This window comes from Bombina bombina, chromosome 6 (assembly GCF_027579735.1).
Source record: "Bombina bombina isolate aBomBom1 chromosome 6, aBomBom1.pri, whole genome shotgun sequence".
Classification (NCBI taxonomy): Eukaryota; Metazoa; Chordata; class Amphibia; order Anura; family Bombinatoridae; genus Bombina; species Bombina bombina.
Window position 1 is genome coordinate 1059046218 of NC_069504.1, and position 27842 is coordinate 1059074059.

The 27842-nt window shown below is 38.3% G+C and overlaps 1 protein-coding gene across 4 annotated transcripts in view; it reads right to left on the minus strand.

The window, feature by feature from the left end:
• The window catches only part of LOC128664153 (BH3-interacting domain death agonist), a 125157-nt gene extending 106171 nt beyond the window's left edge, over positions 1-18986 (minus strand). The window contains exon 1 of one of the 4 annotated variants that reach the window (XM_053718881.1): positions 18876-18986. The gene's annotated coding sequence lies outside the window, so the exon portion shown is untranslated. Of the gene's footprint in view, positions 1-6141; positions 6278-8882; positions 9016-18875 lie in introns of those variants that run through there. The other 3 variants (XM_053718882.1, XM_053718880.1, XM_053718883.1) reach the window with 3 other exon arrangements.
• Positions 18987-27842: the final 8856 nt, after the last annotated feature.

Below are 27842 nucleotides of genomic sequence, written 5' to 3' on the forward strand. Positions count from 1 at the left end.
ACCAAGATACCATACAAATAAGGAAGCACCACAATACCCTACTGTCTAAAGACAGAAAGAAGGGCACCAAGAACTTTTAAAAAGATTCATAAAGCTGTCACTTAACCAAATGGAAAAGCCACAAATTGGTAAAGCTTAAAAATAAAATCTCAGAATCCACAAGTGGTCTGAATGAAATAAAATATGAGGATAAGCATCCTAAAAAATGGAATGGACATGAAATGACCTTAACAGAAAGGCATAATAGTCCTTATAATCGCTAACTTAAAAGTTGAGACTCTAACAAAACAATATAAAAGTCTTCAGATCCAAGAATGGACTGAATAAACCTTTTTTCTTAGGGACAAAGAATAGAATTGAACAGAAACACAAATCCTGTTTCTGCAAAAAGAACTGACATAATTACTCCTGAAAAAAAATTCACAGAGTGTACTGAGAAAGAAAGATTCTTCCCATAGGCGGTCTCATTCTAAAAATCTATTCAAATATCAGTCCAAATAATATAGAATTTGGACTGAGTTCATCCAAAAACAATTTAATCTGCCCCCCACAAGAAGGACTGGTTTGAGAACCGCACCTTCATGCAGTCTAATAACTAATAATTATATAGCGTTTTTCTCCCAGAAGGATACAAAAAAACGCTTCTTCAGTGCTTACACTTGAGGTTAACCAAATTAGCAGCTGATAAAAACAGTTATTATTACCCAAATAAATGGTACACAATAAATTGACCTCAAAGGGCAAAAGGGCTGTATTAACCCTGCCGGGAAATGAATCTATGACCCTTGTATCTAGAACAAACGTTTGTAGTCAGGACATTCACCAACTGATCTACATCACCGGACTAAAAGTGGGGCAGAAAAAACTCTAAACCTCCAGAAATAGTGGAGATAATAGAAATCAAATAAATTATTATCCTAACAAGATAGAGATAATAAAATTTATTTTGAAATCATAATAATAGAAATAGTAAACATAATTTAATGAATACATCTAAAGTAAACAGAGTTATATACTTGAGAATCTGAAACTGCATATTCTAACTGTTCAACAAAGAATGAGAGAACAGTAATGTCAGCCACAGATAAAGCTGAGCTAAAAATATAAAAAGTACATGAATATGCTCTGCTAAGGTTAAATTCAAATTCTAAAAAATCCTGAAAACAAGTACCAATTTCCATAGAAATAGTTGTACAGTCCCAAGTGGGAATCAGAATAACCATTCTCTAGAATATAATACAGATACTATATTGAATAGAAAAAAAACTCAAAGCAAAAATGTTAAAATTCAGATTTGAAAAAGAATTATTAACATACGGCTGGATTACGAGTTTTGCGTTATGAGTGAAAAAGCAGCGTTATGGCTTATAACGCTGCTTTTTCACTACCGCTGCTATTACGGGTCTTGTCGAAAAAGCTTTACCGCACACTTTTTTGGCCGTAACGCACATTAACTTACTCAATTTGCGTAAAGTCTATTTTCAATGGGACATCCATAGCACTGATATTACAGCTTTTTCTGGGAGGCCAAAAAGTAAGCGGTATAGCCTATCCCGCAAGATTCGTAACGCAATTTAAAGTCAGTAGTTTTTATGCTACAAAGTTGTAGTATAAAACTCACAACTAAAGTGCTAAAAAGTACACTAACACCCATAAACTACCTATTAACCCCTAAACCGAGGCCCTCCTGCATAGCAAACACTATAATACATTAATTAATTAAACATATTAACCCCTAAACCACTCCACTCCCGCATCACAAACACTAGTTAAATATTATTAACCCCTAATCTGCCGCCCCTAACATCGCCGCCACCTACCTACATTTATTAACCCATAATCTGCCGCCCCCAACGTCGCCACCACTATACTAAATTTATTAACTCCTAAACCTAAGTCTAACCCTTACACCCCCTAACTTAAAGATAATTAAAATAAATCTAAATAAAACCTACTATACTATCATTACCTAAATTATTCCTATTTAAAACTAAATACTTACCTGTAAAATAAACCCTAAGCTTGCTACAATATAACTAATTGTTACATTGTAGCTAGCTTAGGGTTTATTTTTACTTTACAGGCAATTTTGTATTTATTTTAACTGGGTAGAATAGTTACTAAATAGTTATTAACTATTTACTAACTACCTAGCTAAAATAAATACAAATTTACCTGTAAAATAAAACCTAACCTGTCTTACACTAACACCTAACATTACACTACAATTAAATAAATTACATAAATTAAATACAATTACCTAAATTACAAAAACAAACGCTAAATTACACAAAATAAAAAAAGAAATTATCAGATATTTAAACTAATTACACTTAATCTAATAGCCCTATCAAAATAAAAAAGCGCCCCCAAAATAAAAAAAACCCTAGCCTAAGCTAAACTACCAATAGCCTTTAAAAGGGCCTTTTGCGGGGCATTGCCCCAAAGAAATTAGCTCTTTTGCCTGTAAAACAAAATTACAAACAACCCCCCAACAGTAAAACCCACCACCCACACAACCAACCCCCCAAATAAAATACTAACTAAAAAACCTAAGCTCCCTATTGCCCTGAAAAGGGCATTTGGATGGGCATTGCCCTTAAAAGGGCATTTAGCTCTTTTTCAACTGCCCAAACCCTAATCTAAAAATAAAACCCACCCAATAGAGGGAGAGGGGTAAAATAACTAAAATTTGGTGCCAAGAATGACGCATTGTGCAAAAAAAAAATTTTGGCGCAAAACTAACACCAGCAAATGACACAATTCGCGTCATAACAAACGTGATTTCGCACCAAAACAACTAGCGTCAACAAAGATGCTGGAAATTAGGAAATTTGCGCCATTTTGCACCAAGAATGACGCAAAACCCCCCCAGCATTTTGAACCCTTGCGAGCGTAGATTTGCCCATAATAAAATTAAAGTCAAATTAGAAAAAGACTGAACCCCAGGTAAGAAAAAAGTTTAAATAAACTTCCCAACATGATTCCTATACTGAAACTGTTTAGACTGCAAAAGGGAAATTCACATAGACCTGACTCATGGCAAATATAAGTAAAATACATATATTTAAAACTTTATATTAATACATAAAGCGCCAAACCATAGCCAAGAGTGTCTTCAATAAAGATACATACTTACTGAAGACACCTATCCACATATAGCAGATAGCCAAACCAGTACTGAAAACTATCAGCAGAGGTAATGGTATATAAGAGTATATCGTCGATCTGAAAAGGGAGGTAGGAGATGAATCCCTACGACCGATAACAGAGAACCCTTGAAAAGATTTCCTGTGAGGGAAACCATAAAATCAATAGGCGATACTCTCTTCACATCCCTCTGACATTCACTGTACTCTGAGAGGAATCAGGCTTCAAAATGCTGGGAAGCGCATATCAACGTAGAAATCTTAGCACAAACTTACTTCACCACCTCCATAGGAGGCAAAGTTTGTAAAACTGAATTGGGTGTGGTGAGGGGTGTATTTATAGGCATTTGAGGTTTGGGAAACTTTGCTCCCTCCTGGTAGGAATGTATATCCCATACGTCACTAGCTCATGGACTCTTGCAAATTACATGAAAGAAAGAGCTGATACACTTTAGGGCAATTCCCTACAAAAATCCCTTCTAAGGGCTTTGTTATAGTAACTTTTAGGGGTAGAGTTATTAAGCAGCGTACTGTACCTTCATAGAGATCACCAAATATTCTCAGGTCTGTATTCTTCCATTGTCTGGCATGTGACTCTGGTAGGCCATATAGAAGACTCTAGATCAGTGAAGTGTGAGGGGCCACCATGGGAGAATAACAATTTATATTTTACCTGATAAACTCCTTTCTTTAATGGTGATAAGAGTCCATGATCCATTACTCCTGGGAATTACCTTTCCTGCCACTAGGAGGAGGCAAATATTTCCAAACCTCAGAGCTCTATATAAACCCTCCCATCTCTATGGTAATCAGTCTGACGTATAGCCAAGCTGACAGAGGTGAGAATGAAAAAGAGCAAAATAAATAGAGGAAATGGGAAAAAGGGATGTGACAAACATAGAACAAAAAAAAAAATATATAAAAAATCAGGGTCGTGTCTTGTGGACTCTTATCAGCATAAAAGAAAGGAATTTGTCAGGTAAGATATAAATTATGCTTTCTTTCATAGGTGATAAGAGTCCACGATCCATTACTCCTGGGAACTAATACCCAATCTATAGCAGAGACTACGAGTAATGGATGTAAAAAAGGCAGGGGTTAAGCATCCTTTAACCATAAGAAAAAAACACCCAAAAAACAGAAAAATTTAATTTTAATTAATTTTATAAATGCAATTTAAAAACAGAAAACTGAGCCCTAGACAGAAACAACTGCCTGAAGCACTTTCCTACCAAAAGCAGCTTCAGATGAAGCAAAAACATTAAAATGCAAGGATGACCAAGTAGCTGCCATGCAAATTTGTTCCACAGAAGCCTCATTCTTGAATGCCCAGGAAGTCGCTATAGAGCAAGTAGAATGAGCTGTGATACACTTAGGAAGAGTTTGACCCGCTTCTACATATGAATTGTTTAATCCAAGAAGCCAAAGCAACAGAAGACGTCTTCTGTCCCTTGCACTTACCTAAAAAATAAATAAACAAATCAGGAATGTGTCTAAAATCTTTAGTAACCTCATGATAATATTTCAGAGCCCGGGCAACATCGAGGTTATGAAGTCTCTCAGAAGAATTTTTAGGATCAGGACAATGGGAAGGAACTAGAATTTTCCTACTGATATTGTCAGAAGAAACAACTTTAGGCAGAAAATCAAAAGAAGTTCTCAAAACAACTTTAACCTTATGTAAAAAACAGATAAGGAGGTTAAGAAGAAAGTACAGCCAACTCAGACACTCTTCTAGCAGATGAAATAGCCAAAAAAATAAAACTTTCCAGGAAATAAGCTTTATATCTACTTTATGCATAGGTACAAAAGGAGGAAACTGCAAAACTTTCAGAACCAAATTAAGATTCCAAGGAAGAGAGAAAGGTTTGATTACAGGCTTTATTCTAGATAATGCCTGAACAAAACTATGAACATCTAGAAGATTAGCAATTTTCCTGTGGAAAAGAACAGAGTGGGCAGAAATATGATTTCTAACCACTGATTGTGTCTAAACAGAAAAATAGGGTTGCACAGGATTCCAGGACAGACACACTTTCTGAAGTATAATCTGCATGAATCCACCAACAATAAACACATATAGCCACCAATTAGCAAGTGCTACCTAGGTGCTGAACAAAAAATGGGCTGGCAACTAAGCTTACTTTCCTACTTTTCAAATAAAGATACAGAGAGAACAAAGAAAAATTGAGAATAGGAGTAAATTAGAAAATTGCTTAAAATTGCATGCTTTATCTGAATCATGAAAGAAAGAAAAAAATGGGTTTGATATCCCTTTAAAAGACCATAAATAAAAAAGCCTGTACAAAAACAACAACCCACTAAGGGACAATTAAGATACCCTAAAGACTGAACAATAATCCTAGAGCCTTTTAAAAAAAGAAGGAGCTGCATCCAAATGAAACAGAAAGACGACAACAAAGGTAAACGTCTAAGAATGCCAACCAGAGCAAGCATAGGAAATCCTAATGGATAAGGATGTGCAGGTATAGATCCTAATGCAGATTGCTTCCAAAGTGAGACCAAGTACCCTTATAATTCAGTCTAGAATTCTTAAGCCTAAAATAATAAAGAAAAGACCCCTATATCTTGGCATAAAGATCAAGTTCAGCCCTGAGACAGAAACAGGGACTACCAAAATAATGAAGCAAAAGATAAAATCAACCACCTTAACAGGGGTCTCCTTAATGCATGGTCACTGAGGATTACTATGTAGCAACATAAGGAAACGCGTCTGACCTATTTTATTCCCTATCCTGCTGCCTGTCTTTTGCGGTTATTTCCTGACGTGTTGGAGTACTTTGCCATTAGGCATATTTGGCTTGTTTAGCCCTTTTTCCACATGTTCTAAATAAACAGGTAACTACTTGGCATATATTACTTTGTTGAGTCTCATTGCTACCGGGTGCGCTGGACTTTGCTGTTCTTATGTCTCCTTAAACAAGCAGCCATAGCTGGATTCAAATTGACAACCTTCGTTTTCCACACTTACTTAGATAATTCCTGCATCATGGGACTTCCTAAAGAGATTCAGGTTAGCTGATGAATTAGGAGGAATCTGCTTTTTACAAAAGAAAAACTCCTGAAAGACAAAGGAATGATTCCAGAATTCCGGATTTACTTCATACTGCAATATATAAATTTATGCAAAAAAATTATATCAAGTACATTACTGCAAATGCATAAAGTGAACTGTAGTAAAATATAAACCTATCTGCATAACCATACAGAAAGTGAAAACAATAACTATATAGTGTATAAGCATTTCCTTAATCATTTAAAAATAAACAGTATATTATGGGCTAGATTTATCAACCCTGAGGCGTACAGGGGCGCGTATACACGCCCCTGTACGCCTCAGCTCGCCTGTGGCGGGGCGCAATTACCCGCAGGTAATTAACATTGCACACAAGCGCAATTTTGCGCTTGCGTGCAATCCCGCCCCCTGCCCGTGCACAGCCAATCACGCGCGGGCAGGAGCTGTCAATCTCCTCGGTCGGACTCGACCGAGGAGATTGAATTTTGCCAAAATAGATGTGGCGAAGATGTTAGGGAAGCAGCGGTCTGGTGACCGCTACTTGATAAATCGCGGCGAGCAAGTTCTTGTGAGAACTTGCTGTCGCAGGGGCTTGATAAATCTAGCCCTATATATACTTATATATACTCTTCAAAATTGTAGATAGCTATAAATACCTATAACCTGTAACATAAGGAAAGCATCAGAAAACCTACAGTTTTGTTGTTGTTATTTTTTTCTTTAGCAACACAGAACATTTTTTGGTAGATGAATCATTCTGCACATATACTACAACAGATTAAAATAAATCAACAGATTTGTGCTTACTACATAATATCAGGGATGGTCACCAAATCTAAATAAATAAATGACCATATGACCTGACTCACATTAACAGTATAATAACCACATCAAGTTATGTGTGAGATTGCTGAGCAGAGTTTCTGAGCTGGATTAGAACGTGTCTCTACTGGTTATACCTAGCGCTGCGGAATCTGTTGGCGCTCTACAAATAACCAATAATAATAACTCCCAACATTTCCAAATTGGAAAGAGGGACAACCCCCACCCCAGGCAAAAGTATAATGTGGTGTGCAGGAGCAGAGATGGGAAATGGCTTGAAAAAAAAATCATGAGACCAATATAATATAAATTAAATAAACAAGAACATAATCTACATATAAAAAAATCCTGTAAATTCTGTGTCATAAATATATATTTAAATAATCTTAGCAATTCAACACTCACTGAGAGTGGAAGCCTGATGTATGTCCCAAAATCCTGACACACAGTGCAGAACAAACAAACATACACCCACCCACTACACAGTGTATACACACACACATGTACACAGTCTCATATACACAGCAACACACAACTTAAACACACCACACACAACATATACACACATGCAGACACACAACCATATACACACATGCAGACACACAACATACACACACCACACACACACAGGCACACCACAACATACACACATCACATACATTCAGACACACACACACACAACATACATTCAGACAAACACAGGAACCACAACATATACACACACACAACATACAGACAAACACCCACACACCATAACACACACACACACCACACACACACAGCATACATTCAGACAAACACAGGAACCACAATATACACACACACCAACATACATTGACAAACCCACACAATAACATACACACACACTAAACATACATTCAGACACAACCTACACACCACATACATAACATATGCAAACTACACATCATTCACATACATTTAGATACACTACATACACACACCACACACATTCAGACACACCACAACATACACACATCACATACATTCAGACACGCACCAACATTCACACACAACATACATTCAGACACACACACACACACCACAACATACATTCAGACAAACACAGAAACCACAACATACACACACACACCACATACATTCAGACACACACCAACATACACACACAACATACATTCAGACACATACACCACAACATACATTCAGACAAACACAGAAACCACAACATACACACACACACCACATACATTCAGACACACACCAACATACACACACAACATACATTCAGACACACACACACACACCACACCATACATTCAGACAAACACAGAAACCACAACATACACACACACACTACATACATTCAGACACACACCAACATACACACACAACATACATTCAGACACACACACCACAACATACATTCAGACAAACACAGAAACCACAACATACACACACACACCACATACATTCAGACACACACCAACATACACACACAACATACATTCAGACACACACACACACCACAACATACATTCAGACAAACACAGAAACCACAACATACACACACCACATACATTCAGACACACACCAACATACACACACAACATACATTCAGACAAACACACACCACAACATACATTCAGACACAACCTAAACACCACATACACACATACACAGATATATATACACACAAAATATGCACATTCAAGTACAACTAGGCATAGCATACATATTTATATAATACAGAAGAGGCAGCTAAGTAGCATCTCACAGCTTTAATTTAGATATGGCTGTTATTTGGTTTCAGGCATTGTACAAAAGTGTAGTTAGCATTGTGTGCCTGCAACTAGGATAAATAAGAATGCTAGGTATGTCAGCCCAGTGTCACTGACCTGTAAGTGCTGAGTTCCGGGGAGAAAACAATTGCTTCAGATATAATGTGCTTCCTTAGTCCCTGCTATGTTAGTCACAGATACAAGACCTCATTGGGTCATTCAAGCAGCCAATACAAGAAGTAGGGGGGAGCCGGGGGAGAGAGAGAGGGCAGCCTGGTGCTGCTGTAAATATGTCAAAACAAAGAACTAGTGCGGCAGCTCCTGCTGATAACCAAACAGCCAAGACAGACAGTGAGAAAGAAACAAAAATGGCTGCTGCACTTTTTTTTACCTGGCTCACCGCTCTATACTATCTCTCTGCCAGCAGGGCAAGTAACAGGACTTACGGCTCTCACAGTGTTATAACAGCATCAGATTTTAGCATAATGATGTGCTGGGTGACAAAAAATCATGGCAGGAAGCACAACAACAGCACTCACAAACAAGCAGCAAAACAGCCAAACCAGTACTGTAACATATCAGCAGAGGTTATGGAAAAAGGAATGTATTATACATCCATAAAGGGAGGCAGAAGACACATCCCTGCAACCGATTACAGAAGATTTCCCATGATGTGAAACCACTAAATCATAAATCGTACCCCAAATACATCCCCCTGACAAGCACTGTATTCTGAGGGGAAACCTAACATAGACCCAGCAGCCCAACCCGCAGCATCCAGGATCCCTATATAATCATAAAAGTATACGTGCTAATGACGCAAGCACTAGTAAGCTGGTCAAGGGCATTCCTAATGGCTAAAACATAAACTTACTTCAAACATATGTATATATTTACAGGTATATATACACATATAAACATACACAAAAATACATATAGATATATTTATCTATATATAGACATACAGTATATATTAGTGCATTGGATTGCATTAAGTAGATGAAAACATGTTAAAGCATATTTATGCACTATTCATTTTGAATAAAGTGTTATACTGTGCATTTACATAGACATATTTAGACATGTATATGTATGTACCTATGTTAAAGCCCTTTGCAACCTTTTTTTTTTCCTGAGACTTCATATCTAGCCCTTATAACTTTTTTGTGCAAATATTTTTTATTAGATAGTGTTATTATGAGTGTAACTGTACTTTCAAATGTATTTTTAATGTGTTTTGTCACACTTTTTTGTTTTGCAAAATAGTTAACCAGAGCTTTGAGGTTGTGCTATCCTGATGCGCATTAAATTTAATTGTGCTTAAAAGGCCATAATACCCAAATGTTTAAACACTTGAAAGTGATGCAATATAGCTGTAAAAAGCTGACTAGAAAATATCACCTGAGCATCTCTTTGTAAAAAAGAAAGATATTTTACCTCAAAAGTTTCTCAGTAGCCACATCCCATTGTAAAGGACATCTAAGCAACAAATCAGTATGTTTGTCCCGGGACAGCGAAAGGAGCAAGCTTTCGTGCACACTCATCTTATTTCCCTACTCAGTCTCAGTGTAAGGAAGTTTACAATGAAATCTCATGAGAGTTAAGTCAAATGTCATGAGATCACAGTAAAAAAGTTCATGACCTCAGCACTGTTGATGCTGATTGGCTGCTGTTCATTTCTTCATTTTTTATTTTTTTTTACCTGCAGCTGGGCAGCAGTTGAGTATAACTTTTTACACAGAACTTACTCTGCTGAGCTGAGGAAATTGTGAGGTAAAATATCTTCCTTTTTTACATAGAGATGCTCAGGTGATAATTTCCTGTCAGCTTTTTACAGTTATACTGCATCAGTTTCAAGTGATTTAGCATATGAGTATTATGTCCCTTTAAGCGATTGCAATTACTTTAAACTTGTAATACGGGTGCTACATCTGCCACTCGTAATCTGGTCCAAAATAGTTAAAGAGGCATAAAACAAATTAATTACAAAACTTTTCTGTAGTATTGAAAAACATAAAACTTACCAGCCTAGTGTGGAAAAATCTGAATACATTAACTTCTTGATTGCTGCAATTTTTTTTTTTTTAATGGGCAACCCCCCTCACCACAACCACTTGCTTTACTTGGAGGAGCCAATTCAGACTTGTAAAACGTAAGCGGTTTTGCAATAACATATCTTATCATCTCTGCTGAGGCAATTGGGGACAGATAGATAACAGGTAGGCTGGTGAGGTCTGCAGTTTGCACTTTCAAAACCCACAATTTTCACAGTTCAAATGATCCTTTAATTAAATGTGTGCTCCTTTCCATGGCAGGTAGGGTTAGGAGTGTGCATGTGCTCTATATTGCAGAAGAATTTGCAAAAATGTTTGCAACAACCCTATACATTACTGCAAACATTGCTGCCATATAGGGCTTAGGATATGTGCATGCTCCTGGGCCTACCTAGGTATGTTCTGATGGAAGAGAGCAAAATGTCAGTTTAAATCATGAATGTTTCATTTTGACTTTCATGTACCTTAAATATGTTATATTAAAATCTAAAGCATGTTATGTCCCTTTAAGAGGCATCCTACAATGCAGGGTACTGGGCAAAAAAAATCAGTAAAAGAAACAAGGGGTGGCCGAGTGACCACTGCCAAAGGAATCTAAAGATACAAATACTGAACTGACTTTACACTATTAACCACCTAAACTGCCACATATCCCACTGCAGTTAACTCCCTACATTATTAACCCCCTAAACTACTACATAGCCAGGGATAGGCAAGGTGTCCGTACACAGACACTGGTGTCCGTGAATAGCCCTTGCAGTGTCCGCCACAACCTTAGTATATCTTTTCTTTCTGATTAAATAATAGGAATAAAAAAAAATATGTAGTGTAAATAAAGTTAGTGGTTTGTCAAGAGACTGCTAGTGATATTGGGTGGTAAGTTATGGAATAAATAAAGCCTGAGTGAAATACTGGATGTGTTATCTGCATCAGTATAATAACACCCAGCACTATACAAAGACACAGTATTGACACTGGCACATGTGTATAGCCAGACAAGGGCTGTAATAGGGTCAGTGGTATCTGCATCTGTATAATAACACCCAGCACTATATGACACAGTAGTGACACTGGCACATGGGTATAGCCAGACAAGGGCTGGTTATAGGGTCAGTGGTATCTGCATCAGTATAATAACACCCAGCTCTATACAAAGATACAGTATTGACACTGGCACATGTGTATAGCCAGACAAGGGCTGGTTATAGGGTCAGTGGTATCTGCATCAGTATAATAACACCCAGCACTATATAATGACACAGTAGTGACACTGGCACATGGGTATAGCCAGACAAGGGCTGGTTATAGGGTCAGTGGTATCTGCATCAGTATTATAACACCCAGCGCTATATAATGACACAGTAGTGACACTGGCACATGGGTATAGCCATTGGAGGGCTGGTTATAGGGTCAGTGGTATCTGCATCTGTATAATAACACCCAACACTATATAATGACACAGCAGTGACACTGGCACATGGGTATAGCCAGACAAGGGCTGGTTATAGGGTCAGTGGTATCTGCATCAGTATAATAACACCAAGCACTATACAAAGACACAGTAGTGACACTGGCACATGGGTATAGCCAGAGGAGGGCTGGTTATATGATCAGTGGTATCTGCATCAGTATAATAACACCAAGCATTATAAAATAATGTTTTTAATTCCAAATGTACCTTGGTGTCCTTCGCTAAGGTCTGTACTTTGGAAAATGTCCGCCACAGCCTTTGTATGTGCCTATCCCTGAGCCCACCTCAATTAACTCCCTACACTATTAACCTCTGAACCACCACATAGCCCACCAAAATGAACTTCCTACACTATACACTATTGGAGGAAGCCTGATTCATCATTTCTGACGTCTGCAGAGGCTTCTGACGGCCGAGGGAATTGCTGGACAGTGAAATGTCAATTTTGATTAATTAAAGTGCCCTTGTTTTCAATAGGTTTATTAAAAACCGGGCACTAATTAATCAAAATGGACTATTCTAAAACTAAAGCCACCTTTTAAAAAAAAAAAAAAAAACACCCTTAAATAAAAGGGCTTTTTGTAGCGCATTGCCCTAAAGCGATTTAAAAAAAATAAAATATATATATATATATATATATATATGCAATCCCATTCTACCATAAAAGTAACCCCCACTCCCCCAAAAAAGGCTATCAGAAAAAACCTACTCTAAAAATTGCCCTGAAAGGGGAATTGGTCATGGATTGCACTAAATAGATTTTAGCTCTTTTGCTATATACAGGGCCGCCACTTGAAATTTTGGGGCCCCTTACATAACCATTTATCAAGCCCCCCCCACCCCCACCCTTTGACGTGCAATTTTTGACTAAGTGACTAAAACGTATATGCACTTTATTCTTAAGTGTAGTCAAACTTGGAAATGTTGTAAACACAGAAACACACAGACACATTCATACACTGAAACACACACTCACTCATAAGGATTCACATATAGACACTCTAGCAGACATGCAAAGAAACACACAAACACACTCAGACACAGACACCCACACAGACACTCAGCATTTCTTAACATTGACAGAGACATCCACAGAAAACACACAGACATATGTACACACCATCAGAGATACCCACAGAAAACACACAGACATATGCACACACCCTCACAGAGATATCCACAGAAAACACAGCCATACATACACACACATATCCAAACAGAGACATCCACAGAAAACACACAAAGACATACACACCCACCCTCACAGAGACACCCACAGAAAATGCACAAAGAAATACACACACAAACCCTCACAGAGATACCCACAGAAAACGCACAGACATACACACACACCCTCACAGAGACATCCACAGAAAGTGCACAAAAACAGACACACACACCCTCACAGAGAGACCCAAAGAAAAAAAATACATAAACACTCATAGAGACACCAACAAAGACATAAACACAGACACCCACAGAATCACTCACAGAAAATGCACAAAGACATAAGCACACACCGTCACAGAGACAATCACAGAAAACACAGACATACATACACACACACCCTCACAGAGACATCCATAGAAAACACAGACATACATACACACCCTCACAGAGACATCCACGGAAAACACACAAAGACATACATACCCACTCTCACAGAGGCATCCACAGAAAATACACAGACATACATAGACACCCTCACAGAGACACCCACATAAAATGCACAAAGACAGACACACAAACCCTTACAGAGATATCGACAGAAAATGCACAAAGACATACACACACACACACTCTCTCACAGAGACATCCACAGAATAAAATACAATAAAAAAAATCATATCTGCCAAAAGGGCACCTACCATTTGTGTATTAAGGAGGAAAACATTTCTGCATGGTTTTAAATATATAATTTCTACAGCATTGTCAAATAATAAAAAAATACACTGCTGCATACTGCTAAAAAAATGTGTTTTTATAGACCCCTGGGCCACCATACAACTACCACACTGAAGTTACAACCCGAAATTGCACAAAGAAATAAAAAACATTTACTAAGTAAGTCCTCCCTACTCTGCAAATGAAAGTGATCTGCAGTCAGGCACACAGTGTACAAACTGAAGTGCCAAGTCTGTCTCACACTGTGCATAGTGGTTTAGTGCACACTCAGAAATCCTCTCAAATGCTAATGCTTTACTCCTTGTAATGACATTTCCCATGCTCAAGTAGCACTCTGCTGTAGCGCCCTCTGGTGGCTGCCAAAATGTAAAAAAAAAAGTGACAGGAGTTACCCATTTCACCCCCTGAAGGCGGCCCTGTCTCTCTCTCTCTCTCTCTCTCTCTCTCTCTCACTATATATATATATATATATATATATATATATATATATATATATATATATATATATATATATTAAAAAAAAGACTAACCAACCCCTAAAATAATACCTATCTTAAAAAAACACTGCCCTGAAAAGGGCATTTGGTTGGACAGTGCCCTAAAGTGATTCAGTTCTTTTGCTGCCCCAAAAAGATAAAAAAAATACAAAAACATAATCTATATAAAAAAACTATCCTAAAAAAAAAAAGATTGCCCTGAAAAGGGCATCAGGTATTTCATTTTCATTGCACCCTAAGATATAAAAAAAACACCTATTACTAAACCGCAAAATTGGTACTCACCAAACTTGATTTCGGCTGCTAGGTGATCGCCTCCGGAGGTGCTCCCATTCCTTCTTCATCCATGGTGGCAGGGGGAACCTCGCATTCAAGATCCAGTGTGCAGCAGAACCACATGAAGATGGATCGGGTGGAAGATAAGAAGAAAAGAAGAGCACGGCCATGGATGGAGAAAGAAGAGGAGCACTGCTGAAGGCGATCACCTAAAAGCCTGATTCATGTTTGGTGAGTACCAATTTTGGGGAGAAGCGATAGGAGTTTTTGGGTGGGTTTTTGTTTTTAGCTTAGGATAAAAAACAGACAAAATAACCGATACCCTTTTTAGGGCATCTTTTGTTTAGGATAGGGTTTTTTAGTTTAGGTTTTTCTTAGAATATTATTTTTTTTATTCAGAAAAGAGCTGTAATGACTATATGGGAAATGCCCTACCAAATGCACAGGGCAACTTTTTTTTAGGATAGGGATATTTTTTCAGATTAGGATTTATTTTTTAAATAGGGTTTTGTTTTTGTTTGGGCCAAAGAGCTGAATCACTTTAGGACACTGCTCTTCCAAATGCCCTTATCAAATGCCCTTATCAGGGCTGTGCCCAAGCAAATGCCTCTTTCAGGGCAATCTTTTTTAAGGATAGGTTTTTTTAGGTTAGTTTTGCTTTTTTTGGCAGCAAAAGAGCTGAATAATTGAAAGAGCTGGAATCTCTTTAGGGCAATTTTTATTTTTTTTAGATAGGCTTTTTTTGGGGGGGGGTACTTTTATTGTAGAATGTTGTATTTTATTTTTTTCCAACCAGGAAGATTGACAGCTCTACCAATCACGTGCGGGCAGGGGGCGAGGTTGAACAGGAGCGCTTGTGCGTAATAGTAAATTCAGGCAGCGGACTGCTGGCAACCAGAAGAGAAGCTGGATGGGCAGGGGAGAATATGTGCACCGTGTTTGATAAATTGAGTCCTTTGTGTTAATATAGTTTTTTTTTTAAGCAGGGCTTTAGTTTTAGAATAGGCATAACTGTGGCTTTTTATTTTTGGCAATGTTTTTTTAAAATTTTCTGTAATGTTAGTTTTTTATTCTTATGTAATGATAGTTTTTTATTTTTATGTAATGTTAAGATTTTTTTTATGTAATGGTAGTTTTTTTTTATTATTGTAAGTAAGTGGGTGTTAGGGTTGTGGTGGTTTAGATGTTAATAGTGTAGCAGGGTACTTTGCGATGGAGGTTGTGGTGGTTTAGGGGTTAATAGTGTAGTGGGGTAATTTGTAATGTGAGGGTGTGGTGGTTTACAGGTTAATAGGGTTGCCAGGTGTCCGCCACAAAAATACCCAACACCCAAGAAAACAACTGCGGGGGGGGGGAGTTTGAGGTGACATTATATATATATATATATATATATATATATATAGATATAGCAGGGGCGTGTTAAGGCATAGGCCAACAAGGCCGGTGCCTAGGGCAGCAGATTTTTAAGGGGCAGCAGAATTTTGAGTCCCTAGGGCCACTCTACTGAACTGAGGGCCGGGTGGCTAAATCAACCAGGGCCCGGCTATTGCTATCCTATGGGATTGTATGTGGGTGCGCATGACGTGGTGACAGTGGAAGCGGAGCTCACTTGCGCAGCCTGGCCTGGACTGAGAGGGAATGCGGTATTCTTCCTGGCTCCACCGCGTGATTGAGACTCACACAGACTACATAGTGCAGTGTGCACTACACCGTGACCACTGTGAAACAGCATATGCCTTTCTCCCTTCAATACATCTTCATTAGGCATTAAAATACTTAAACGGATTAGTCACTAAATACTTGTACATTTACTGTTTGTCTATCCGTCATACATGCAAAGAATAAGTATTTATTGCTGAATCTATACAACTATGTGACTTAAAACACAACTGAAAATATGTTGTATGCATTTAATACATTCAGAAACAATACAAGTACATACTTTATTTATTATTGTATCATGTGACTTTATCCCCTACGATACAATTCCTAAACCTATCATAACTACTGTTGTATTTTTTAAGTACTTTTAAAGGCCAGTTTGTATATTCATTACATCAGGGGTGTCCAAACTTTGCTCTCCAGAGGTTTTGGAACTACATTTCCGATGATGCTCAGCCAGCATTTTATCTAGCTGAGCATCATGGGAAATGTAGTTCCAAAACCTCTGGAGAGCAAAGTTTGGACACCCCTGCATTACATATTTATCCAAGCAGATATTTTGCTTAAATAACTGTCAATCACCAAAGAAGATGTTTAAGGTTAAACAACTACCTACTGACAAACTATCTAACAGTGAAGGGTATTTTTTTCTGATATAAACACTTTAATCATCTGACTTGCAAAATAATGTCTATATATATATATATTGACATTATTTAAGCAAAATATCTGCTTGGATATATATATGTGTGTGTGTGTGTGACCAGAGTGAATGCAAGCCCTGGCAAACATCTACTTAAAAATACATTTATTTTTTTAAATTTTTTACACCCTGCCCCAAAAATATTATGTCTAAAAAAAGGCCTTAAACCTGGGGAGGGGGGTGGGGGGGGCAGCAGAATTTTGAGTGCCTAGGGCAGCACAAAACCTAAATACGCCCCTGAGATATAGATATATATATATATATATATATATACGGTAATTACTTTTTTTGGGTGATATTAAATCTTAAACTGGTCTGAGAGACAAACATGCCACATACCTCATTGTGTACTTGACTACATGCGAATAGAGGAACAACAAAAGCCAAATTTAGGACCTAGAAATTGGAGTTGCAATTAATGGATTTTTTTTTCTCTCTTGGCAGCTGAAACTAAAACATCCACTTTATGTCCTTAACATTAACTATTGTAGTCCACAAATGAGTGCTATATATATATATATATATATATATATATATATATACATACACACATATATATACATGCATGCACACAAACACCTATATATTCTCCTAAAAATGCTATTATATTATACAGCTACTAAGTTTCAAACATTTGACAGTCCTTAAGTTACACCATAATTAGTTCTTTATTTTCTTTTAATTAGATTTGCATTTCCAACTGCATGTTGGAAGAAACAGACAATCAGCTTTATCAATGCTGATGTCACACTTTGCTTTACTATGATCTCATGAGATTTCAAGGAAATCTTGAGAGATTTCACAAAACAATTCCTTAAACTCAGGAGGCAATAACATGACTGTGCCTGTGCATGCCAGAATTATACATCATTGCATATCCTGGGACTAGCATCCTGATTGGCTACTTAAAGTCCCATTACAATGGGATGTGGCTACTGAGAACATTTTAAAGGTAAAATATCTTCCATTTTTACACAGAGATGTCCAGGTGATATTTCTAGTCCACTTTTTTACAGCTATTCTGCATCACTTTCAGTTTCTTCAACATTTGGGTACAATGTCCCTTTAAAAGAACAAAAAGAAACACACACAGGACAGGAAATCAGCTTTCACACACATCTATCATCTTTATACCGCTTCCTTGATAATTCTATTTAACTGTGTTTTTAACACCTTTGTGGGGGTTAAATACATATGTTTGCAGCATCGCTATCAATAAAACGACATGCTGTAAGAACTAGAGAATTTCATTGTATCACTATATAACGGCCCTTTATTCTGTATCCAAGCCAGCCCCCCTTGTTTGAGCAGTTGTTCATATTATTGCGTGTGTGTGAAGAAAATAATGCAACCAGCCAGCGTAGTAAGCATAAATAGTAATTATACAGCATAACATGACTTCCGTAGCCCACTAGTAGAGGGCAAATAGGAGATTAGGGTTTGTTTTTCTCTATTCAACACTTACATTATTTTGTATGTTCTCCTAACAATATAAATATTCTCCCACCTATTGTAATACTACATATGAACACAGTCACTTACCTTTATTATTATTATTATTATTAACTGAGTTTGTTAGAGATACAGCAGATTCTATGAATAAAAAGGCAGCTTCAACCTCACACATTCAGTTCTTCGGTATTCTTATGAGACTTCACTACTTCCTATACCTCCCCCTTTTAGGCAGATTCATTCCCTAGACCTCCTCTTAAAGAAACACTTCCTCTTTTATATATATATACAGTATATATATGTGTGTGTGTGTGTGTGTGTATGTATATATATTTATATATATCAAAATAACAAAAGTATTGCATTGAACAAAGATACTTTTTTTTATTGGACTAACTATACATTTATAAGTTGACAAGCTTTCGGAAGAGTTCCTTCCTTTCGCAAGTCTGAAGCAAAACTGACCAATTCAATGGAATTTACAGATTATATCTTAAAACACAGGATAGCTAAAAAGACAGAAAGTGTTAGAGGTCTGAGTGCAGGGAGAGGAGGAGGTGTCGTAAAAATAATGAGGGGGGTTTAGGTGACAGGCAAGACAGTGTCCAGTGTAGGAGAACAGACAGGGGAAATATATTTATTTATAAAATATTTTACCAGGAAGGATACATTGAGATTTCTTTCGTTTTCAAGTATGTCCTGGGTCCACAAAACATTACATTGATACAATAGGGTACAATAAAATACAAAAACAATATTAATACATATAGTATATGCAAAATTTAACATAGAACAGGTAGGCAATATATAATCAACCATGACAGGTGCATTCTGTTTTGAGATATGTAAAGAGGGATCTCTTAAAGGATTTTAGGCTTGGGGAAGGTTTTAAAATGTGCAGCAAGTCGTTTCATAATTGTGGTGCTCTGTAGGAAAAGGAGGATCGAGCTGCTTTCTTTTTGTATGGAGGCAGACTAAATAATTTGCTGGTACATGGGGCGCGATCCGATATCGATCGCAGTTTGCGGCGCAAGCGAGGGAACCGGCGTCGCCCGCAGTTTCAGCTCGCAACTCGAGCCATCCCATACAGGTCGCCGTCAGATGCTAACGTGCCGTAAGTCTCACAAACCAGCGATGTCCAGAAATCTGCGTAAGTACAAATTTCTGGCGTCGCCAGTGACTTGCGCCACGTTAGAAACTGCCGGCGCCTATAAAACCTGACTAAAGTCTAAAACACCCGCACTGTCTAACACGCCTCCCTAACATAGCCCGCACTGTCTAACCCTCTATCCGCTATCCCCCCTCACTAGCCTAACAATAAAAATGCTATTAACCCCTAAACCGCCGCTCCTTTACCCCGCCGCAACCTAATAAAGTTATTAACCCCTAAACCGCCGCTCCCGTACCCCGCCGCCAGCTATATTATATCTATAACCCCCTAAAGTGAGCCCTTAACACCGCCGCCATCTATATTAAAATTATTAACCCCTAATGTAAGCCCCTTACACCGCCGCCATCTCTATTAAAATGATTAACCCCTAATTTAATCTACCTACCCCGCCGCCAGCTATATTAACCCTAAGTATATTATAGTTAATATAGGTATTACATTATATATATTAACTATATTAACCCTAATTATATTAGGGTTAATATAGTTAATATAGTTACTATAGTATTTATATTAACTCTATCTAACCCTAACTAAATTTATATTAAATTAATCTAATTCATTTATAAACTAAAATATTCCTATTTAAATCTAAATACTTACCTATAAAATAAACCATAAGATAGCTACAATGTAATTAATAATTACATTATAGCTATGTTAGGGTTTATATTTATTTTACAGGTAAATTGTTAATTATTTTAACTAGGTATAATAGATATTAAATAGGTATTAACTATTTAATATCTACCTAGTTAAAATAATTACCCAATTACCTGTAAAATAAATCCTAACCTAAGTTACAAATACACCTACACTATCAATAAATTTAATAAACTACTAACATCTATCTAAAAATACAATTAAATTAACTAAACTAAATTACAAAAAAAAACAAACACTAAATTACAAAAAATAAAAAAAAGATTACAAGATTTTTAAGCTAATTACACCTATTCTAAGCCCCCTAATAAAATAATAAACCCCCAAAATAAAAAAAATTCCCTGCCCTATTCTAAATTCAACAAATTTCAAAGCTCTTTACCTTACCAGCCCTTAAAAGGGCCTTTTGTGGGGCATGCCCCAAAGAATTCAGCTCTTTTGCATACAAGAAATACAATACCCCCCCCCATTACAACCCACCACCCACATACCCCTATTCTAAACCCACCCAAACCCCCCTTAAAAAAGCCTAACACTACCCCCCTGAAGATCTCCCTACCTTGTCTTCACCACACCGGGCCGAACTCCTGATCCGATCCGGGCGATGTCTTCCTCCAAGCGGCAAAGAAGAATTCTTCCTCCGGCGATGTCTTCCTCCAAGCGGCAAAGAAGAATTCTTCCTCCGGCGACGTCTTCCTCCAAGCGGCAGCAAAGTCTTCATTCTTCCGGCGGCATCTTCAATCTTCTTTCTTCGCTCCGCCGCCGCGGAGCATCCATCCCGGCCGACTGCTGAACTTGGAATGATGTACCTTTAAATGACGTCATCCAAGATGGCGTCCGCCGAATTCCGATTGGCTGATAGGATTCTATCAGCCAATCGGAATTAAGTTAAAAAAATCTGATTGGCTGATTGAATCAGCCAATCAGATTCAAGTTCAATCCGATTGGCTGATCCAATCAGCCAATCAGATTGAGCTCGCATTCTATTGGCTGATCGGAACAGCCAATAGAATGCGAGCTCAATCTGATTGGCTGATTGGATCAGCCAATCGGATTGAACTTGAATCTGATTGGCTGATTCAATCAGCCAATCAGATTTTTTTAACTTAATTCCGATTGGCTGATAGAATCCTATCAGCCAATCGGAATTCGGCGGACGCCATCTTGGATGACGTCATTTAAAGGTACCTCATTCCAAGTTCAGCAGTCGGCCGGGATGGATGCTCTGCGGCGGCGGAGCGAAGAAAGAAGATTGAAGATGCCGCCGGAAGAATGAAGACTTTGCTGCCGCTTGGAGGAAGACGTCGCCGGAGGAAGAATTCTTCTTTGCCGCTTGGAGGAAGACATCGCCGGAGGAAGAATTCTTCTTTGCCGCTTGGAGGAAGACATCGCCCGGATCGGATCAGGAGTTCGGCCCGGTGTGGTGAAGACAAGGTAGGGAGATCTTCAGGGGGGTAGTGTTAGGCTTTTTTAAGGGGGGTTTGGGTGGGTTTAGAATAGGGGTATGTGGGTGGTGGGTTGTAATGGGGGGGGGGGGGGTATTGTATTTCTTGTAAGCAAAAGAGCTGAATTCTTTGGGGCATGCCCCACAAAAGGCCCTTTTAAGGGCTGGTAAGGTAAAGAGCTTTGAAATTTGTTGAATTTAGAATAGGGCAGGGAATTTTTTTTATTTTGGGGGTTTATTATTTTATTAGGGGGCTTAGAATAGGTGTAATTAGCTTAAATATCTTGTAATCTTTTTTTTATTTTTTGTAATTTAGTGTTTGTTTTTTTTTTGTAATTTAGTTTAGTTAATTTAATTGTATTTTTAGATAGATGTTAGTAGTTTATTAAATTTATTGATAGTGTAGGTGTATTTGTAACTTAGGTTAGGATTTATTTTACAGGTAATTGGGTAATTATTTTAACTAGGTAGATATTAAATAGTTAATAACTATTTAATATCTATTATACCTAGTTAAAATAATTAACAATTTACCTGTAAAATAAATATTAACCCTAACATAGCTACAATGTAATTATTAATTATATTGTAGCTATCTTATGGTTTATTTTATAGGTAAGTATTTAGATTTAAATAGGAATATTTTAGTTTATAAATGAATTAGATTAATTTAATATAAATTTAGTTAGGGTTAGATAGAGTTAATATAGTTAATATAAATACTATAGTAACTATATTAACTATATTAACCCTAATATAATTAGGGTTAATATAGTTAATATATATAATGTAATACCTATATTAACTATAATATACTTAGGGTTAATATAGATAATATAGCTGGCGGCGGGGTAGGTAGATTAAATTAGGGGTTAATCATTTTAATAGAGATGGCGGCGGTGTAAGGGGCTTACATTAGGGGTTAATCATTTTTATATAGGTGGCGGCGGTGTAAGGGGTCAGATTAGGGGATAGATAAGGTAGATGGCGGCGGTTTTAGAGGCTCACAGTAGGGGGTTAGTTTATGTAGATGGCGGCGGGGTCCGGGAGCGGCGGTTTAGGGGGTAATAACTTTATTAGGGATTTGGGGGGGGGGATCGCGGTTGACAGGTAGATAGACATTGCGCATGCGTTAGGTGTTAGGTTTATTTTAGCAGATCGCGGTTGACAGGGAGATAGACATTGCGCATGCGTTAGGTGTTAGGTGTTAGGTTTATTTTCTAGTTAGTTTAGGGAGTTACGGGGCTCCAATAGTCAGCGTAAGGCTTCTTACGGCTGCTTTTTGTGGCGAGGTGAAAATGGAGTAAGTTTTCTCCATTTTCGCCACGTAAGTCCTTACGCTGCATATTGGATACCAAACTGCGCGGGTTTGGTATACCTGCCTATGGCCCAAAAAACTGCGGGCGACGGCAGAAATATACGCGCGTAGCTTCTAGGTTACGCCGTATATGTGATACCAAATCCGCGCAAATATTGGCGTCGCCGGCTTTTGCGGGCGACGCTTTATATCGGATCGACCCCTAGATCGGAGTTTATAGGAGGTGGGAATAGCAGGGCAGAGCATACTGCTCAGGTAGGGTGGGAGCTTCACAGAAAGGCTCTTAAACACAAGGCTGGAGAGATGGAGGGTGCGTCTGGATTCCAGCGACAGCCAGTTTAGTTCTGGCTGTCACAATGGTGGGTCCTGTAGTTACATTGTAGCACAAAGTGGCAGAATGAGTTATACAATGTATTAAGTTTATTTAGGTGAGTTTGCGGTGCAGGTGCATATACTACGTCCCCATAATCCATGATTGGCATCAGCATTTGCTGTACAATCTTTTCCTTTACTGTAGGGCTGAGGCAGGATTTGATTCTGTACAGGGCACCTAGTTTTGGATAGAGTTTAGATGCAAGTTTTTCTATGTGGAGGCGAAAAGATAGATCGGGGTCTAACAACATACCCAAGTATTTGAAAGAGTAGACTGCTGTCAGTGTGCCATTTGATTTTGTTTTGATGCGTAGATGTGAATTTTGTAGCTTGTGTAATTTAGGTATCATTCCAAAGATCATTGTGACAGTTTTGTCAGTTTAGGAAGTTTGTTTTTTGAGATCCACTTTTCTACCTCTGTGAACTGGTCTTGGAGCACTGCCTCAAGCTGCGGCAGATCTGATTTGTTTGCATAGTTTACTGTGTCGTCTGCGTAAATGTGTACAGTTGAGGATTTGCAGACATTTGGCAGATCATTTATAAATAATGTGAATAGTAGGGGGCCGAGAATGGAACCTTGGGGAACACCACACATGACTGGGAGAGGGAGGAAGTTGCTGTCAGAAATGGAGACATACTGTGATCGATCCGATACATATGATTGAAACCAGATTAGCGAACGATCACCAATACCTAAGTGTTTTAGTTTGAGCAGTAGTATGTCGTGGTCTACTGTGTCAAAGGCCTTTGCAAAATCAAGGAAAATAGCTCCAGTTAGGTCTCCTTGTTCCATGCCAGTTTGGATGTCGTTGCAAACTTTTAGGAGGGCAGTTGTAGTGGAGTGATTGGGGCGAAAACCTGATTGAACAGGGGTCAGATAGTTAGATTGTTGGTAATACTCACATAGTTGTGTATAGACACATTTTTCTACGATTTTTGACAATACGGGGAGCAATGATATTGGGCGATAGTTAGTAACCAAGGTTAACTCACCACTTTTATGGATAGGCACTACTCTTGCAGTCTTCCAAAGTTTTGGTATGTATCCAGACACCAAGGATTCGTCAATTAGGGTTGTGACAGGTTTAGCAATTGCCGGCACACTGAGCTTCAACAGCATTGCTGGGATTTGATCAGGTCCAGACTGGTTTTTCATTTTTAGATTATTAAGGTGTTTCTTAACGACATTGATGGGTACAGGTCTAAAATTTAACTTTTCTATATTGGGTCTTTGCAGATTTAGCGGGGCCTGATCCACATTTGTAGTCTCAGGATGCGTGTCATTTATTAGTTTGTCAATCAGGGTGGTGGAGCATCTGACAAAATAATTGTTAAAGGCATTTGCTACTTCTAAAGGAAGTTGCAGGGTTTGGTTGTCCACTTTGACAACGGAGGGTTGGGAGTGGATTGGGGGAGTGTGTAAGTTATGTATGACTTTCCAAAACTTTCTAGGGGTTTATAAGTTATTGTTCAGATTTTCACAGAAATATTGGGCCTTGGCCAATTTTGTTTGTTTAGTACATATATTTCGCCATTGTCTATATACACAGTGATCGTTCATAGAGCCGGTATGCTTGAAATTTGACCACAATGAATCCCGAAACTGGTACATTTGAATGAGCTCAGTTCTGATCCAATTCATATGCGCTCCTTTTACTCTCATCTTATGCAGTGGGGCATGCAAATTCCAAACTTGTAGGAGTTCGGACTGAAATAATTCAACTGCAGAGTTTAAATCTGGAATTAGGTTTAATCTGTGCCAGGGGAGGTTCTTGATGTCATTTAGAAATGATTGAAGATTACATTTTTTGAAGGACCTGGTGATTTTAACCTTGGGAGGGGATTTAGTAGCCTTTATTCTGCGCATGCATTACACTAAGCAGTGGTCACTAAAACTGCCTCCTGGATTCGGTCAGGAGAAGTGGAGAGAATCGAGCAGGGTGTGGTTATGGCTTTTAATGTTTATGAGAGTTGGGGAGGATATTAATTGTGTTAGCTGCAAAATCTTAAACGGTGAGCAAGAACTATTGTTTTTAGGAGCCAGGCCAAATTTCACTTTTTGGGTTTTGAGCTATGGTTTCACTAAGGAGATGGGCTATGTCAAAAAGGGAATGCACAGGGGAGCTAGGTGAGCAGATTCCTGCAACAATGATTGATTTATTGCACAAGATCTCAATTGTGCCAGAAAGGAAATCAAAAGTGGCAGGGGAGGTAAATTGTTGTAAGGGGTGTATTTTATGGAATTGTCAACATGAATTACAATGCCGCCACCTCCTCTTTTTGCTCTGTCATTTTTATGGCATGAATACCCATTTATTGCAATGGCAGAGTCAGATATTTTTGCGGTTAGCCATGATTCAGAGATAACAAGGATTTTGGGCTTGTAATGTGAACACCATGCTTGCAGTGCATCGATTTTTGGTAGTAAGCTGCGGATATTACAGTGCAAACTGCCTTCCAGAAGGCTACCTGTTAAGTTTGCAGAGGGCAGATTGAACAGCTGAGTGTAAAATCTTTGTATTTTCTCTGAGTTCTGGGGCAGGAATATATTTCAAATCAGGCTGAAGGAGAGAGATATATTTGGGTTATGATGGGCCTGCAAAAAGAGTTTTAAAGAAATGGGGAGGGTGCATTTATGGACATTTGAGCTAAGAGTCATTCAAGCAAAAACAAAAGATCAAAATATTACAGAGATAAGACTGCTTTACATAGAGTATATACTGACAAAGTTATATATCAACATGAAATTAATATCTATAAAGATGTGAAATTATATATGCAGGGGAATACAAAAATAAAAAATGGCAAAAGTGTGGACATAGGCTTACCTGTGTATCTATGTATAAAGAGTGTGGAATATACAATGTAATTGACTAAATGAGTGTCTGTGTAAGTTTATCTGAAGGTGCAGTTTTTGGCTTTTTTCTTCAAAATAACATCCCACTTCACATGCAGTACAATGTATCATGTATACCACATTTGCAGATACAGTGGGGTAAAAAAGTATTTAGTCAGCCACCAATTGTGCAAGTTCTCCCACTTAAGAAGATAAGAGAGGCCTGTAATTTTCATCATAGGTATACCTCAACTATGAGAGACAAAATGTGGAAACAAATCCAGACAATCACGTTGTCTGATTTGGAAATAATTTATTTTCAAATTATGGTGGAAAATAAGTATTTGGTCAATATCAAAAGTTCATCTCGATACTTTGTTATATATCCTTTGTTGGCAATGACAGAGGTCGAACGTTTTCTGTAAGTCTTCACAAGGTTGCCACACACTGTTGCTGGTAGATCTCCTCTAGAGCAGTGATGTTTTGGGGCTGTCACTGGGCAACACAGACTTTCAACTCCCTCCAAAGGTTTTCTATGGGGTTGAGATCTGGAGACTGGCTAGGCCGCTCCAGGACCTTGAAATGCTTCTTACGAAGCCACCCCTTCGTTGCTCGGGAGGTGTGTTTGGGATCATTGTAATGCTGAAAGACCCAGCCACGTTTCATCTTCAATGCCCATGCTGATGGAAAGAGGTTTGCAGTCAAAATCTCACGATACATGGCCCCATTCATTCTTTCATGTACACGGATCAGTTGTCCTGTTCCCTTTGCAGAGAAACAGCTGTAAAGCATGATGTTGCCACCCCTATGCTTCACAGTAGGTATTGTGTTCTTTGGTTGCAACTCAGCATTCTCTCTCCTCTAAACACGACGAGTTGTGTTTCTACCAAACAGTTCTACTTTGGTTTCATCTGACCATATGACATTCTCCCAATCCGCTTCTCGATCATCCAAATGCTCTCTAGCATACTTCAGATGGGCCCGGACATGTACTGGCTTAAGCAGGGGGACAGTTTTGGCACTGCAGGATCTGAGTCCCTGGCAGCGTAGTGTGTTACTGATGGTAGCCTTTGTTACGTTGGTCCCAGCTCTCTGCAGGTCATTCACTAGGTCCCCCGGTGTGGTTCTGGGATGTTTGCTAACCGTTCTTATGATCATTTTGACCCCACGGGGTAAGATCTTGCGTGGAGCCCCAGATCGAGGGAGATTATCAGTGGTCTTGTATGTCTTCCATTTTCTAATTATTGCTCCCA